The sequence below is a fragment of the Lithobates pipiens genome, unplaced genomic scaffold (genome assembly GCF_037356315.1).
Source record: "Lithobates pipiens isolate NorthernLeopardFrog02 unplaced genomic scaffold, aLitPip1_a1.2 Scaffold_1, whole genome shotgun sequence".
Classification (NCBI taxonomy): domain Eukaryota; kingdom Metazoa; phylum Chordata; class Amphibia; order Anura; family Ranidae; genus Lithobates; species Lithobates pipiens.
This window is the reverse complement of record NW_027507685.1, coordinates 241,824,497-241,840,948: the sequence shown is the minus strand read 5'-3', so window position 1 is coordinate 241,840,948 and position 16,452 is coordinate 241,824,497. Positions and strand designations below refer to the sequence as shown.

Below are 16,452 nucleotides of genomic sequence, written 5' to 3'. Positions count from 1 at the left end.
AACCTGTTGTTCCATGGAAGTGCAATTGAGCAACTGACACTTAATAGGCTCAAGGCCCGTTACACTTTGGTATCTAAGTGTGATTACAAGTTTCTGGAGTGTTATAAGTTAACTTTCTCTACTTACTCCTTTGGATTACAATTATTTGAGGAACTATTTAAGCTAGCGAAGAAAGAAGATAAAGAAGGAAATGCATTAAGTGAGGCCTCACGTTAGACTTTAAATAAGGGGAGGTCCCAGGTCTAGATAATAACATACTTGCATGTTTATTGTATTTGCCTATTGACTTATGTTGTCCTGACGTTCTACGTTGGACCGAGAGTGCAAACTCTGTAACCACCTATTTGCTATATTTCCAGTAAACTATTCCTGTTTAAGAGTACAAGTGTGTGGTTTACTGTCTTTCCCCACCAGGTGAAGCCAGAGGACCCTGAGGGATAGACACAGGTACATTATATTGTTTACACTGTATTGTATTATTATTGCACCACAGCTGTGCCAAGGGGACAGAGTCATTCAGAAGGGGGGTTTCTCAGTAGAGTACAGGCCCAATTCAAATCAGCAGCTCCTTTGGGGGACAGTGCTAGATGTCGTTACACCATCAGGCCACACTGACTTGACACATCCCCACAGTCTCTCCTCTGATCCAGGACTTCCCATCATCCACCTTGTGTATGATGAAGACTTTGCTGATGACCATGTAAAAGTGAAGTTCCCTCACAGACTTCCCGGCACCTCCAGCCCTCCACTGTGGTAACGCTTGCCAACCTTTCTCTACTCTGAGTCCTTCATGAGGAACTTGACCGGACCATACGTTCCGACAGCTTCACCTGCCCCTCTGCTCCAGGAGTTCTCTACCATCCGACCGTGTTGTGGCAAAGACATTGGCAATGATCGTGTAGAGGCAACGTTCCCTCCGTTTTCCCTGGGCCTCCTCCTGCGATCGGCTGTTTTTAGGAAAGAAAATAAGTGTTTTTTTTTTGTTTTTTTTTTATTGTAATGCAAAAAATAACACAATAGATAACCCAATTTTATTTGTAAATTTTAAAAGATGTCACGCTGAGGAAATGGAAAACCAAAGATGTCGCGCTTAAAAATTGCGCATGCCCACACGGCGGCGATAAACTGCGTAAATGTTACTATCCATAGGCAACGCTTTAAAAGCCTTTACAGGTTACCACTTTAGATTTACAGAGGAGATCTGATACTAGAATTACTGATGATGATCCCACGTTCGAGTTGAAACCTCACATGTGTGAGACAACCATGGTTTGCGTGCGTTTGAGATGAACACACGCATTTCCCTTTGTGTGCTGGGGGCACGTAACAACATTTTTTTTATATATGATGGAGATAGAGGAGATCATCTCCATCATCTCCTCTATCACAAGGAATGTATATGGGATATCGGGGAACTGGAGAAAGTGCAGAGAAGGGCAACCAGACTGATAAGAGGCATGGAGGAGCTCAGCTATGGGGAAAGATTAGAGGAACTGAATTATTTATTTATTTTTTTCTTGAGAAGAGGAGATTAAGGGGGGGGGGGGGATATGATCAATATGTACAAATACATAAGGGGTCCATGTATTGAACTTGGCGTTGAGTTATTCACTTTAACGACCTCAGCCCTGGAAGATTTTACCCCCTTTCTGAGCACTGAGCACTTTTTACAATTTGGCACTGCGTCGATTTCACTGAAAATTGCGCGGTCATGCAATGCTGTACCCAAACAAATTTACATGTCGTCTCCCCCCCCCCACAAATAGATTTCTTTTAGTGGTACTTGATCACACCTGCGGTTTTTATTTTTTGCACTATAAACAAGAAATTTTGAGGGGAAAAAACGATTTTTTACTTTCAGCTATAAAAATGTAAAAAATCTAATTTCTTTATCAATTTAGGCCAATAAGTATTCTGCTACATATTTTTGGTAAACAAAAAAAAAAACTATGGGATAAATTTATGATTTTAATTATATTTTTTTCCTTCTTGCTAGTAATGACGACGATCCGTGATTTATAGTGGGACGGCGTCATTGTGTCGGACAAATCGGACAGTAAGTGACACTTTTTGGGTACCGGAGACACCAACACAGTGATCAGTGCTAAATAATATGAATTGTCACTGTACTAATGAAACTAGCAGAGAAGGGGTTAACTTCATGGGCAATCAAAGGGTTAAATGTGTGCCTATGGAGTGCTTGCTAACTGTATGTATGTGGGGGAAGTGCTTGCTAACTGTGTGGGGGGGGGGGGGGTGCGCTTGTATTGTGGGAAGGCAGAGATCTGTGTTCCTGCTTAGCAGAAACACAGGATTACAGCCTTTGTCACAGAAGGGCAATCTGCCTTGTTTACATAGGCAGACCACAGTTCTGCCGGTCTCCTGAATGATTGGTGGGTCCCGGCGGACATCACTGCTGATTGGTTCCCGCTGTATCCAACCAGACCCGGAAGTGCAGGATCACGTACAGGCCCTGCACAGGGGAGTCGCTTTGCCACCATATATATATATATATATATACTGTATACGGTTGGCAAGCAATTAAATAGAGCATGCCATGTCGACTCAATTTTTGCAATTTGCAGTGTTGAGAAATGCTCAAAATGTCAAAAGTTCTTTACTGAAACCCATAAATATTCAATCAGGAGCACCTAGTAACCACCAGCCGTGATCGTATAGTGGTTAGTACTCTGTGTTGTGGCCGCAGCAACCCCGGTTCGAATCCGGGTCACGGCAGCTTTTTTCAGCTTTCTTCCTTTACTAATATATATGGCTAGCATAAAGAGAAGCCTAGTAGACATGTGCACTGCCGAAAAATTTGTTAGTTTCCTTTTTTTTTTTTTTTTTTTTTTTTTTTTTCGGGTCATCCGTTATGATCGCAATTTGAAAAATAAGAGAATCCAAAAATTCAAAAGACTAACTAAACTATTAATTATAGGTATTTGGGTTTCCTTTCAAATTTGGCCGTTAGCGTACATAACGAATACGAATTTATCCGAAGTTAGGAATTTTATTATTTAATAATCATTACGTTCACTGACAGCCAAATTTAAAAGGAAATTCCAATACCCATAATTTAATAGTTTAAGTTATTATTCGTTAGTTGTTATTTCAGATTTTCGGATTTTCGAGTTTACTCATTTTCCAATATTCGAATATTCAGAAAAATTTGTTAAACGGGTTTTCGTTAATTTGAATTTATGAATATTCGGGAAAATTTCTTAAATGGATTTTTGTTTATTCGGTTAGTATCCTGTCTGATATCTTTAGGCTTTAAACATGTGCAATTAGTTTAGTTCCAAATTAATTTAACGAACATTGACAAATTTTTTAATTTTGGAAATTTATGAATTTTTGAGTTTACAAATATTCGAATACTTGAACTTATGAATATTCGGAAAAAAATTGTTAAACGGGTTTTTGGTAATTCGCATAAAAATTTATGAAAACCCGGAATTAACGAAAACCCGTTCTAACAAATTTTCTGAATATTCGAAAATTTGTAAACTCACAAATTCGAAAATTTCCTAAACTAAATACACATGTTTAAAGCATAAAGCTGTCATATTAGACAGACAGGATACTAACCCATTCCAGTTGGATTGTTCGGCTGGAACATCCCATGTCCCATTCGTTTTTATAACTTGTGTTGTTGCAAGATGCTCCAAACATCCAACGGTTTTATTTTTTTTATTTTTATTTTTTTATTCTACAGCAGTGGTTTCCAAACAGGGCCATGTGCCATTTGCTTGCCCTTTTTATCTGGCCTTTAACCACTTGCTTACTGGGCACTTAAACCCCCCTCCTGTCCAGACCAATTTTCAGCGCTGACGCACTTTGAATGACAATTGCGCAGTCATACAACACTGTACCCAAATTACATTTTTATCATTTTTTTCCCCCACATATAGAGCTTCCTTTTGGTGGTATTTGATCACCTCTGCGGTTTTTATTTTTGTTAAAAAAAAAATAAATAAATTGAAGGACCGAATTAAAAAAAAAAAATATTTTGTCATAAAATTTGGCAAACAGGTAATTTTTCTCCTTCATTGATGTACGCTGATGGGTGGCAATAATGGGCACTGATTGCTTACACTGATAGGTGGCACTGATTGGCAAAGCTGGTGAGCATTGATAGGTGGCACTGGCAGGTGGCAATAACAGGTGGCACTGGCAGGGGGTACTGATTGGCACAGATGAGGTGCTTGTGTTCCTTTCTCTTTGGGACTGATGTCCCTTTAACATAAGCCAGTGATCAGCTTTTTCCCAAGTGTTCTTCCAGGACAGCCCTTGAGAGCTCCTCCCATCGACACAGGAAACACATTGCCACAGTTCAAAAGGCGGTCCCTCAGGTCCCTGGTCAGTCATTTGTGTTTCCTCCGTCGGAGGAACATGTTGCCAGGAACCTGGAGGCCCCTCTCAGGGGCTGCCTGAGAACCTGCAAGCCTAAGGGACCGGGTCCTGGTTTATGGCTGCAGTTTGGGTCCATACCTTTTTTCTTTGGCTCGGGTACCGTCCAGCTGAACCGGAGCAGACCCGTTACCCTCCTCCTTCCAGTGCCGAGGTGGCCAGGGGCAGAATGACGCCGGTTTCCCCCAGGAGTGGTGAGTGGAACCTTCCATCTTCCCTCCTCGTTGCAGGGGGTCGGAGACGCCGAGCGTTCACTTCCGGCGGAACCGCGTCATCACTGCGTGCCGAGACTTCCGGTTCCGGGTCTCTAGGGTACAAGGAGGAGAGGGAGAGCCAGCGCTGTGCCTGTGAAGCCCGACCAGCGTCCAGCTATACCGGATTAGTGGCGGGATTCGGAGCGTCAGAGGGGGACCATGGAGGCTATTCCCCAGGATACTCTGGCGGAGACAGGCACCAGCCAAACCCAGGTAGGCTGCTGGGCATGCTATTACTCTGGTGGAGTGGTGGTGTTTGTAGGCTGGGCCCTGTAGTGTCCCCCACGGTGGCGGTTTACTCACAGTGAGGTTGTTTGTTAGTGGTGATTCTAAGAGGGACATGGTGCTGATGCTAAGAAATCCTTTGTCTTCTTATTTTCAGGCTAAAGAGATGCCAAGGGAAGACAAGACAGGCCGCAAAAAGTGCCCTAATTGTGGGAATAGGTTGTCCTCTGGCTCTAACAAAGCCCTATGCAAGCAATGCATTGCAAGCTTGCTTAAATCTGAGGCAGATTCCCCTTTAGCAAAGTTTTTGGGCTCCTTTAAAGAGGAAATGGCGTCGACCTTTAAGTCCCTCCGGGAGTTAATCACTGACGTGGGATCAGCTGCAGCTGCCTCCACGAGTAAAACAACTATAATCTCCTCCTCACCATGCCTTACAACACCCAGCTCAGGGGAGCCCCGTATGGTCAGGGAGCCTAGCCCCACGTTGATTAGCCCCGAATCCTCTGACACTGACTCGGGTCAGGAAGAGGATCAAGCAGCATCTAAAGCCTCAAAATATAGATTATCTCTCGAGGAAGTAGATGAGCTAATGGGGGCTATCTATGATACGCTGGAAATTGAGGAGGAAGAAACTGTTATCCAGACATGATCAAATGTATGAGGCTCTGGGGAAAAAGAAAGCAAGGGTTTTTCCTATACATAAGGTGCTTTCTGACCTTGTCCTTAAGGAGTGGTCTGAACCAGATAAGAAGGTTTTCTTTCCTAAATCCCTTAAGAGAAGGTTCCCTTTTGATGAGAGCCCAGAGGCGGTCTGGAATAAAAATCCAAAACTAGACGCCCCTCTGTCCAAAATCTCAAAGCAGGCTGATCTGGCCTTTGAGGATATGGGCCACCTGAAAGATCCCATGGACAGGAGAACAGACATTGTCTTAAAGAGGGCCTGGGATGCCTCTATGGCAGGCTTAAAACCAGCTCTAGCCACTTCCTGTGTAGCTAGAAACCTGGAGTTCTGGTTATCGCAAACTACAAGAACACTTAAAGGCAGGCACTCCTAGGGGGGAGCTTTTGAAATCCTTCCCTATGCTTTTTAAGGCCACCAGTTTCATCTCTGACGCTTCCACGGACTCCGTAAAATTTACGGCTAAATCTGCAGCACTTTCAGTGGCAGCAAGGAGGTCAGTATGGATGAAAACCTGGGGGGGAGACACGGCGTCTAAAACCCGCCTGTGCAGCGTCCCTTTTACAGGAGACTTAGTCTTCGGGCCTGAATTAGACTCCGCCTTAGAAAGGACGGCGGACAAAAAGAAAACCTTTCCCGCAAAAAAGAAAAATTTTCAAAGAAAATTTTTTCGTCCCTTTAAGGAACCCTCTAAACCAGAGAAGAGTTCAACCCCCAAAAAACATTGGTCGGGACATAAAGGGAAAGGAAAAGGGGGCATACTGTTTAGCCGCCCCAATCAGGATCCCAAACCCCAGTGACGTCAGGGTTCCTGTGGGAGGAAGATTAAGCAAATTTCTTCCTCAATGGGAAGAGACAACCTCGAACGAGTTTGTCTTAAATATAATAAAAAAGGGGTCATGCGCTGGAATTTCACAGCAACCCTCCTTCCAAGTTTCTGGTGACAAAGCTTCCAAGTCACTCAGAAAAGGCCAGGGCCTTACCTTTACTAATAGGGGAAATGGTAGATCAAGAAGTATTGACACCAGTCCCTATTCAGGAACAAGGGGACGGTTTTTACTCGCACATCTTTGTTGTAAGAAAACCGTCAGGGAGATTCAGACTAATTATGAACCTCCGTCCACTGAATCGCTCCATCCGTTACAAGAGATTTCGGATGGAGTCCATTTATTCCATAAAGAATCTCCTACAGAAAGAGACATTTATGTCAACCCTGGACCTAAGGGATGCTTATCTGCACATTCCAATAAGGGAGGAATGCCAGAAATTTCTTCGGATGGCAGTGCAGATAGACACAAAGGTTTACCACTTTCAGTGCAGAGCACTTCCCTTCGGTCTATCATCCTCTCCGAGAATCTTTACCAAGGTTCTCGGAGAGGCTTTAGTTCCTCTGAGGCTTCAATCAGTCTCAATTATCCCCTACCTAGACGATCTGCTCCTAACAGCCCACTCAGAGAGTCGTCTTTCTCAGGACCTAGAATTGACTCAACTCAGTCTGAGTCGATTAGGGTGGATTGTCAGTCAGGAGAAATCCAAGACAACCCCAACACAGGAGATCCTGTATCTGGGGTACTGGATCAAGTCTGTAGATCAGAAAATTATACTGCCGGAAGAAAAGATTTTGAATCTGTGGCAGAGAATATCTTTTCTTCAATGCAGCCCCAAGTGTACGGTGAGGGAAGTAATGTCGGTCTTAGGTCTTATGGCGGCAGCCATTCCAGCCGTACAATGGGCCAGGTTCCATCAAAGAGAACTTCAGGGTTTTCTGTTAGAACAATTAAAAGGCAGAGATCTGGAGGAGGAGGTATCGATCCCCTCAAGGGTAAAACGCTCCCTCTGGTGGTGGAAGGACAGGGAGAACCTAAACAAAGGGGTTCATTGGGTCCTTCCTATCACTTCAACACTAACAACGGATGCGAGCAGTTGGGGCTGGGGAGCCCACCTAGGCTCAAGCTGGGTCCAGGACAAGTGGACCCCGGAGGAGAAATGTTTCTCTTCCAATTGGAAAGAACTAACAGCAATCCTGAGAGCTGTTCTAGCTTTCCACCCCGCAATACAGGGTCACCATCTACAAGTCCGTTCAGACAATACGACGGCTGTAGCATACATAAACAAACAAGGAGGAACCAGAAGTCCTCGTTTGATGTTGGTAGCCAGACGCATTCTCCAGTGGGCAGAAGCCAATCTGGAATCCATTTCGGCAGTTCACCTGAAAGGGGAGCTGAACAACAAGGCGGACTTCTTGAGTCGACAGAGGATTTCGAACCAAGAATGGTCCTTACACCCAGAGGCATTCAATCTCATAACAGCTCACTGGGGAGAACCAGAGGTAGACCTTTTTGCGAGCAAGAAAAATGCAAAGGTTCCCAATTTTTTCTCGCTAAACCCAGGAGATCAACCCCTGGCGGTAGATGCCTTGCAAACTCCATGGACTTTCAGTCTGGCGTATGCATTTCCCCCTCTTCATCTCATTCCGAGGGTCCTAGCAAGATTCCTCAAGGAGAAAACCTGTTTTGATTCTAGTAGCACCTTTTTGGCCCAGGAGACCGTGGTTCACAACGTTGCTACAATTGACAGTTTGTCCGCCTCTAAGACTTCCCTACAGACAGGACCTCCTGTCGCAGGGACCTCTTTACCATCCGCAGGTCGCCACACTGAAGCTGTCAGCGTGGTTACTGAGGAGGAAATCTTAAGGAGTAAGGGCCTGTCAGACGAGGTAATTGCGACCTTACTACAGAGTCGCAAACCAGTCACGAGAGCTATTTACAAAAAAGTCTGGAAAAAATTCAATAGCTGGCTGAATAGCCGTGACATAAATACGGCTAATATTCTACAGTTTTTACAGGAAGGTGTAAACAAGGGTTTAACCCTAAGTACTATTAAGGTACAGATGGCTGCCTTAAGTGTATACCTAGATGAACGCTTACAGGAAAATCCTTTTGTCGCTAGATTCTGTAAGGCAGTCGCTAGACTTAAGCCAGTCAGAATCACAAAAGTCCCATCCTGGGATTTAGCAGTTGTGCTAAAAGCTTTCTTGGGGTCACCCTTTGAGCCTATCTCAGAGGCCTCCCTAAGGCTTATTACCTTTAAGACAGTTCTCCTGGTGGCAATCACTTCAGCCCGTAGGGTCAGTGAAATCCAAGCACTTTCCATCAGGGAACCATTCCTACAGATCCTAGAAGACAGAGTCATACTAAAGACAGACCCTGGGTTCTTACCAAAGGTAGCATCTAGCTTCCATAGGTCCCAAGATATTGTCCTCCCTTCATTTTGTCAAAATGCAGCAAATGAGAAAGAGGAACGTTTTCATTTATTGGATGTGAGGAGGTGTATTCTAGAATATCTTAAAATAACAAAACCATTCAGAATCTCAGACTCCCTTTTTGTCCTTTTTTCCGGACAGCGTAAGGGACAGAAAGCTTCAAAAGTAACCATAGCTAGATGGATTAGGCTAGCTATAGCAGAGGGGTATAAGGCCTTGAATAGAGATCCTCCTGAGGGTGTTAAAGCTCACTCCACAAGAGCGTTGTCTGCATCCTGAGCAGAAAGAGCTGGTGCCACCCCGGAGCAGGTATGTAAAGCAGCCACATGGTCAAGCTTTTCCACCTTTACAAGGCATTACCGACTGGACTTAATGTCTAGTCAAGATCAGGCCTTTGGGAGGAAAGTCCTCCAGGCCGTGGTCCCCCCCTAATCTGGTAAGTACTTGGGGATCCTCTCAAGGGCTGTCCTGGAAGAACACTTGGGAAAACTGGAGTACTTACCGGTAACTCCTTTTCCGGTGGTCTTTCAGGACAGCACGATCCCACCCTTTATTTGATTGTAGTGATGTACTAATGTTATTACCTGTTATGGTTTATATGTTTTTCAGTTCCATCCTTCGGTTCTTGGTGAATGACTGACCAGGGACCTGAGGGACCGCCTTTTGAACTGTGGCAATGTGTTTCCTGTGTCGATGGGAGGAGCTCCATCTCTCAAGGGCTGTCCTGGAAGACCACCGGAAAAGGAGTTACCGGTAAGTTCTAACTCCAGTTTTTTTTTTCTCCTCATGCTGGCAGCGCGAGGAGGAGAAAAAAGATTACCAAACTTTTTCTTACATCATGTGATCAACTGTCATTGGCTGACAACTGATCACATGGTAAGGGGCCGGGACCAGCCCCTTACTCGGATCGGTGATCACGAGTCTCAGTGACTCGGTGATCACAGCGTGCGCCCCGCAGGGCACGCGCAGGGAGCGTGCAGAGGGAGGACATCCTATGACTGCCTCCCAGAAATTGAGGTCCACGCTGTAGCAGTCACTCAGCTATGGCCCGCACCTCAAGTGGTTAAAGCATTATTCCAGCTAATAACACCAACAATGAGGCACTATTCCTTCCACTGTTGTCAACAATGGGGTATAATTCCTTCCACTGACACCAGCAATTAATCACAATTCCCCCCCACTGACGCCTATGATGGGGCACAATCTCTCCCCCCCTAATAAAAAAGATGGGGAATTGCGTCATGTACCTGGTCGGAGGCTGAAGTGCTGAGACAGCTTCCCTTGTGGCTAAGTGCAGAGCACCCCTGAAGGTGGAAACGGTGAGTGCTAAGCTCTGGGCTTTACCAGCTACGCCAATTCTTCTGAGGATTGTTCCCTGATTAATTGTATACTCCCGCTGGCCACAGTTCGGCTTACTAAAGTCTGAGTTACAGTAAATTGGCCCTAGAGTGGGAGTTCCTGAGTCATAATCTGGTTTTTATGCTATCTTTTGTTTGTTTGATCTCTTTTTGGTTTATAGATGTCATTGTACCAAAGACTAGAAATGTGCAATTTGTTCTGTTCTGAAATGCAGACAAATTTATGATTATTTGGAAAGTCAGATGTATCCGTGTTTTCCAAATCACAATAGTAATGAATGTAAATGAATCCTCCAAAATGACAAAAATTAGAATTTGATTTAGATTCGAATTTGTAAATAAATATGAAACATATTGCAATTCGTAGATGTGAAAAATTCAGCAGCCGCATTTGAATAGAAAAAAAAATTTAAATTCGAAGGCCAATTCGAATTTTTCTAATTCAGTCAAATTGAATTCAATTCAGTTGAATTCGGAAAATGGAAAACTAATTTTGAAAAAAACAAATAAACGAAATAAAACAAATTCTGAAAATGAATTTGACGAATTTAACTAAATTAAATTGGTTAATCAAACAAATTAAACAAATTTAAACAAACTTTACTAAAGTTAAAGAAATCGAAATGAAACACATTTTTTTTTTTCCGTTCTGCAAGTGTCTACCAAGTAGTCCCAGTCTTCAAATATTCTAATATTTATAGACACCTTGGGCCAATTGTGGGGTATGTTGAGGTGTTAAGTTCAGTGTTTTTGATTAATTAGAACTCAATTTTTGCAATTTACATTGTGAGATGCTTCAGAAGTCAAAGGTTCTTTACTAAAACCCATAAACAATCATCAGAAACGCCTATTATCCACCAGCCGTGATCGTATAGTGGTTAGTACTCTGCGTTGTGGCCGCAGCAACCCCGGTTCGAATCCGGGTCACGGCAGCTTTTATCAGAAGCCTAGGGCTGTCATAAGAACTTATACAATGGGAATTGTTCAATTTCATGGTATCCATACAGAAGCTGCTTGATTCACATAGATTCGGAAAGTATTCACAGCACTTCATTTTTTCCACATTTTATGTTTACAGCTTTATTCCAAAGCAGATTAAATGTATTAAAAATTCTACAAACCATACCTTATATCATCTTCTTGAGGTTCTATCCTCCTTTTTTTATACATGTTTTATTTATATATATATATATATATATATATATATATATATATAAATTTGCAAAGCTTTCAAACAAACTTCTTTCATATTGTCATTATGGGGTATTGTGTGTAGCATTTTTAGGAAAATAATACATTTAATCCATTTTGGAATAAGGCTGTAACATAAAATGTGGAAAAAGTGAAGCACTGCGGATGCGCTGTACTTATCACATTGTACATTCATTAATTGCTTACACATTGATATAGATGTATATTATTTTAGTGTGTCTACTAGGATGATTAGCGTTTTCTTTGATTTTTAATTCATATTTGTGATTAACTATTTGCATCTACAATAAAAAAGGTGGATTTTGTATTGACATGACAGGCATTGATTATGTGTGTTTTTTTTTGTTTGTTTTTTTGTTACGTTTTATGAGTTCTTGAGTCATAATGTTTTTGTTCTTAGCTACATTGTTAATCCAATTGGAAAGGGATAATGTTCTGTCTAATATGCCAACTCTAGGATTCTCTTTATGCTAGCCATATATAATAGTAAAGGAAGCAATAAAAACTGCCGTGACCCGGATTCGAACCGGGGTTGCTGCGGCCACAACACAGAGTACTAACCACTATACGATCACGGCTGGTGGGTGGAATGACCTTCTGGTTATCTCTTGGTTGAATAGAAGCCTTTGAAGTTTTGGTCATATCAGATAATAGTTTGTGAAGTCACACTTGGAGAGTCAGAGACTTTCACATATGTCCATTTTCCTGCAATGGAATAACCTTTAGGCCCCTTTCACACTAGGGCGGCGCGGCCGTCGGCGGTAAAGCGCCGCTGTTTTTAGCGGCGGTCTGTGGCCGCTAGCGGGGTGGTTTTAACCCTCGACAGCGGCCAAAAAGGGTTAAAACCGTCCGCAGCCGGCGGTATAGCCGCGCTGCCCCATTGATTTCAATGAGTAGGATCGGTGAATACACCGCTATTTTCACCGATCCAAAAATGCGGCTAGCATGACTTTATTTTACCGTCCTGCTAGCGCACCGATCCAGTGTGTAAGCCTTCGGGCTTTCACACTGGAGTGAAAGGGGCTGGTTTTTTCAGGCACTATTTTTAGCGCTGTAGCGCCTGAAAACCGCCCCAGTGTGAAAGGGGCCTTAAGCACATATCCCATTCTTCTCTATATGGCTAATCCACTTGTCATTGGATATGCATAAGGCCTCGTGCACATAGAGCCTAAAGAGGTTCTAAAGGCAGAAGCTTTTTCAACTTAAAACTGAGTTCCACACAAAAATTGAACTTCCACTTTTCGGAAACCCGCCCCCCCCCCTCCTGTGTCACATTTGGCACCTTTCAGGGAGGTGCAGCTACCTGTATAATACCGGTATTTGCACCCACTTCCGGGCATAGAATCCCGTGGGGGGGTCTAGCCATTTCCTGCCCCCCTGCTTTCTGCTGGGAGACACTCGGGTCCCAGAGATAGCGGGGACTATTCGGATTGTGCATGCACAGTAGGGAGCCAGGAAGTGAAGCCGCAAGCCCATCAGAGCAGCCCTATCAGTGCCCATCAGTTCAACCCATTAGTGAAGAAGAAAAATTATAGTACTTTTTTGCAAAATTTGTCAAAATGTTCAGTCTATTTTCATTTGTTTAGCCAAAAATAAAAACCCAGACAAGTGAGGCTAAGATGGCCCCCACTCGTCTCTATACCATAGGAGGGCGGAAGCGACGTCAAAACGTCACTTCCGCCCATACCTCTTAAAGGTATATATTTTTTTTAAATGTCAGATTTTCTTAATTTGTTTTTTTTTTTTTTTTTTTGCATTTTAGCCCAAATATGAGATCTGAGGACCTTTTGACCCCAGATCTCATATTTAAGAGGACCTGTCATGCTTTTTTCTATTACAAGGGATGTTTACATTCCTTGTAATAGGAATAAAAGTGATCCATTTTTTTTTTTTTTTTTAAAGTGTAAAAATAAATAAAATAAATTAAAATAAATAAGAAGAAAAAATTTTTTTTTAAAAACGCCCCGTTACGACGAGCTTGCGCACAGAAGCGAGCGCATACGTGAGTAGCGCCCGCATATGAAAATGGTGGTCAAACCACATATGTGAGGTATCGCCGCGATCGGTAGAGCGAGAGCAATAATTCTAGCCCTAGACCTCCTCTGTAACGCAAAAAATGCAACCTGTAGAATTTTTTAAATGTCGCTTATGGAGATTTTTGATGCTAAAAGTTTGACGCCATTCCACGAGCGGGCGCAATTTTGAAGCGTGACATGTTGGGTATCAATTTACTCGGCATACCATTATCTTTCACAGTATAAAAAAAAATTGGGCTAATTTTACTGTTGTCTTATTTTTTTATTCAAAAAAGTGAATTTTTTCCAAAAAAAGTGCGCTTCTAAGACCGCTGCGCAAATACGGTGTGAAAAAAAGTATTTCAATGACTGCCATTTTATTCTCTAGGGTGTTAGAAAAAAAACAATATAAAATGTTTGGGGGTTCTAAGTAATTTTCTAGCAAAAAAAACTGTTTTAAACATGGAAACACCAAGTCCGAAAAAGAGGCCTGGTCCTTAAGTGGTTAAATACCACCAAAAGAAAGCTCTGTCTCAAGAAAAAAAAAAAAAAATTATAAAAATATTTCATTTGTGTACAGTGTTGCATGACCGCGCAATTGTTATTCAAAGTGGGACAGCGCTGAATATTGGCCTGGGCAGGAAGGGGGTAAAGGTGCCCAGGAGGCAAGTGGTTACTAAATCAAGAGTTGCATTAATTTGTGTCTTTTAGTGTTACAGGCGTTAAGGCTCGGTTCACACAGGGGCAACACGACTTTTGGAGGCGACTTACAACACTACTTTAAGTCGCCCCAGGTCAGGCGACTTGCCGTGGCCAATCAGAGAATGAGCTCTCAGGGGGGAACTCCTTTTGAGAGCTGATAATTCTCTGAGAGTCGCCTCCGTATAGACGGAGATCCGACTTGGAGGCGACCTCCATTGAAATCAATGGGTGCCGGTCGCCTACAAGTCGGATTGAAGTAGTACAGGAACCTTTTCTGAAGTCGGAGCGACTTCAGTAGCGTGCATTAAGACGGCTCTCATTCACTTACATTGATTTCTACATGTTGTGCGACCCTGAGGTGACTTGGGGCGACTTTAAGTCAGATCTGAGTCGCCCCTGTGTGAACCGGCACTAAGTGTTTGTTTTTTTTGTTCTTTTTTTTTTCAGCCTAATGCTATACTCATGAGAAACCAAGTAAATTGTAATATTGTGTGGACGCCGATAAAAAACAAAAACACTGCCGTGACCCGGATTCGAACCGGGGTTGCTGCGGCCACAACGCAGAGTACTAACCACTATACGATCACGGCTGGCGGGTTGTTTGCTGCTTTTAATTATCTTTAGGTTTGAGTGGACCCTTTGAAGTTTAACGAGTAACAACAAAGCAAGCTTTTTTTTTTTTCTCTTCAGAGCTTGGTAAATTCTCAGAAAAGTTAGCATTTTCATCTCTTAAAGCGGATTTTTTTCAAACACAGAAGTTCCTATTTTATGCTACTCTGCTTGCTGTTCATAAATCAACTTTTTTTTTTTTAAAGGTTTTTATTTTTTATTTTTTCCCCCCTTACTCTGATCGAACATCACATAGTAGGTGAGGTTGAAAAAAGACACAAATCCATCAAGTCCAACCAATGTGTGATTATATGTCAGTATTACATTGTATATCCCGGTATGTTGTGGTCATTCGGGTGCTTATCTAATAGTTTCTTGAAACTATCGATGCCCCCCCCCCGCTGAGACCACAGCCTGTGGAAGGGAAGATCCTTGCTGCTCTTACAGTAAAGAACCCTCTACGTAGTTTAAGGTTAAACCTCTTTTCTTCAAATTTTTATGAGTGGCCACGTGTTTTGTTAACTGCGAAAGTTTTCTCCCTATTGCGCGGTCACCAGTACGGTATTGTGAATTGAAATATTATCCCCTCTCAAGCGTCTCTTCTCCAGAGAAAGTTTAGTGCTCACAACCTTTCCTCATAACTAATATCCTCCAGACCCTTTATTGGCTTTGTTGTCCTTCTTTGCAGTCGCTCCATTTCCAGCACATCCTTCCGGTGGACTGGTGCCCAGAACTGGACAGTATACTCCAGGTGCGGCCGGACCAGAGTCTTGTAGAGCGGGAGAATTATAGTTTTATCTCTGGAGTTGATCCCTTTTTTAATGACAATATTCTATTTGCTTTGTTAGCAGCAGCTTAGCATTACATGCCATTGCTGAGCCTATCATCTACTAGGACCCCCAGGTCCTTCTCCATCCTAGATCCCCCCAGAGGTTCTCCCCCCCCAGTCTATAGATTGCATTCATATTTTTGCCACCCAAATGCATTATTTTATATTTTTCTACATTGAACCTCATTTGTCATGTAGTTGCCCACCCCATTGATTTGTTCAGATCTTTTCCCAAGGTTTCCACATCCTGCGGAGATCTTGTTTTAAAGTTGCAAAATTTTGCTAAATCTCATAAGATTTTTGGGAGGGATATGATGTAGACTTTTTATGTTGTAAAGCGATGTGTAAACTGTTGATGCTATATAAATCCTGTATAATAATAATAGATGTCATGAATCGAAATTCTGTTTCTCATGTAACTAATCCGAAATAAATTATAACGAAATAACAAATTAATTTGTATTTTGTTACTGGTGCACAGTCATGTTGGAACCGGAAGGGGACATCCCCAAACTGTTCCCACAAAGTTGGGAGCATGACATTCTCCAAAATGTCTTGGGTTGAGGCTACGAAGTGGGCCAACTCAGTACTGAGCCCTACGGACTAAGACAGCTCATGAGCGTGTCCCAATACTTTTGACAATATAGTGTATCTCATATACAGTTTTTTTTTTTTTTTTTTTTTTATCTAAGAGTTTTGTCTGCCACCATTGGAAGGTATGTATTTGTAGTCATTTGGAGCAATGATAATTTGGTCAAGTATGAGCGTGTTGAAGGATAAAAGGCAATGTCAGAATGTGGTACGAACAGCTGCCTATTTTACAAATTATTAGCTTTACAGTTATTTGATAGACATGTTTAGGTATTGTTTCAAGGTCAACTATTAGCTACACGTGCT

General features: G+C 42.6%; 1 protein-coding gene and 1 long non-coding RNA gene across 3 annotated transcripts in view; one reads left to right on the top strand and one right to left on the bottom strand.

Annotated features, from left to right (window-relative positions):
• Positions 1-16,452, top strand: part of LOC143986295 (uncharacterized) — a 50,649-nt gene that overhangs the window by 7,797 nt on the left and 26,400 nt on the right. Inside the window, exon 1 of one of the 2 annotated variants that reach the window (XM_077484780.1) lies at positions 1,997-2,056. The exons of the other annotated variant lie outside the window; for it this stretch is intronic. The gene's annotated coding sequence lies outside the window, so the exon portion shown is untranslated. Of the gene's footprint in view, positions 1-1,996; positions 2,057-16,452 lie in introns of those variants that run through there. 2 annotated transcript variants of the gene reach the window in all.
• Positions 453-16,452, bottom strand: part of LOC143986351 (uncharacterized) — a 35,736-nt gene continuing 19,736 nt past the window's right edge. Inside the window, exon 3 of the long non-coding RNA XR_013276505.1 lies at positions 453-947. This is a non-coding gene — a long non-coding RNA (uncharacterized LOC143986351). The remainder of the gene's footprint in view (positions 948-16,452) is intronic.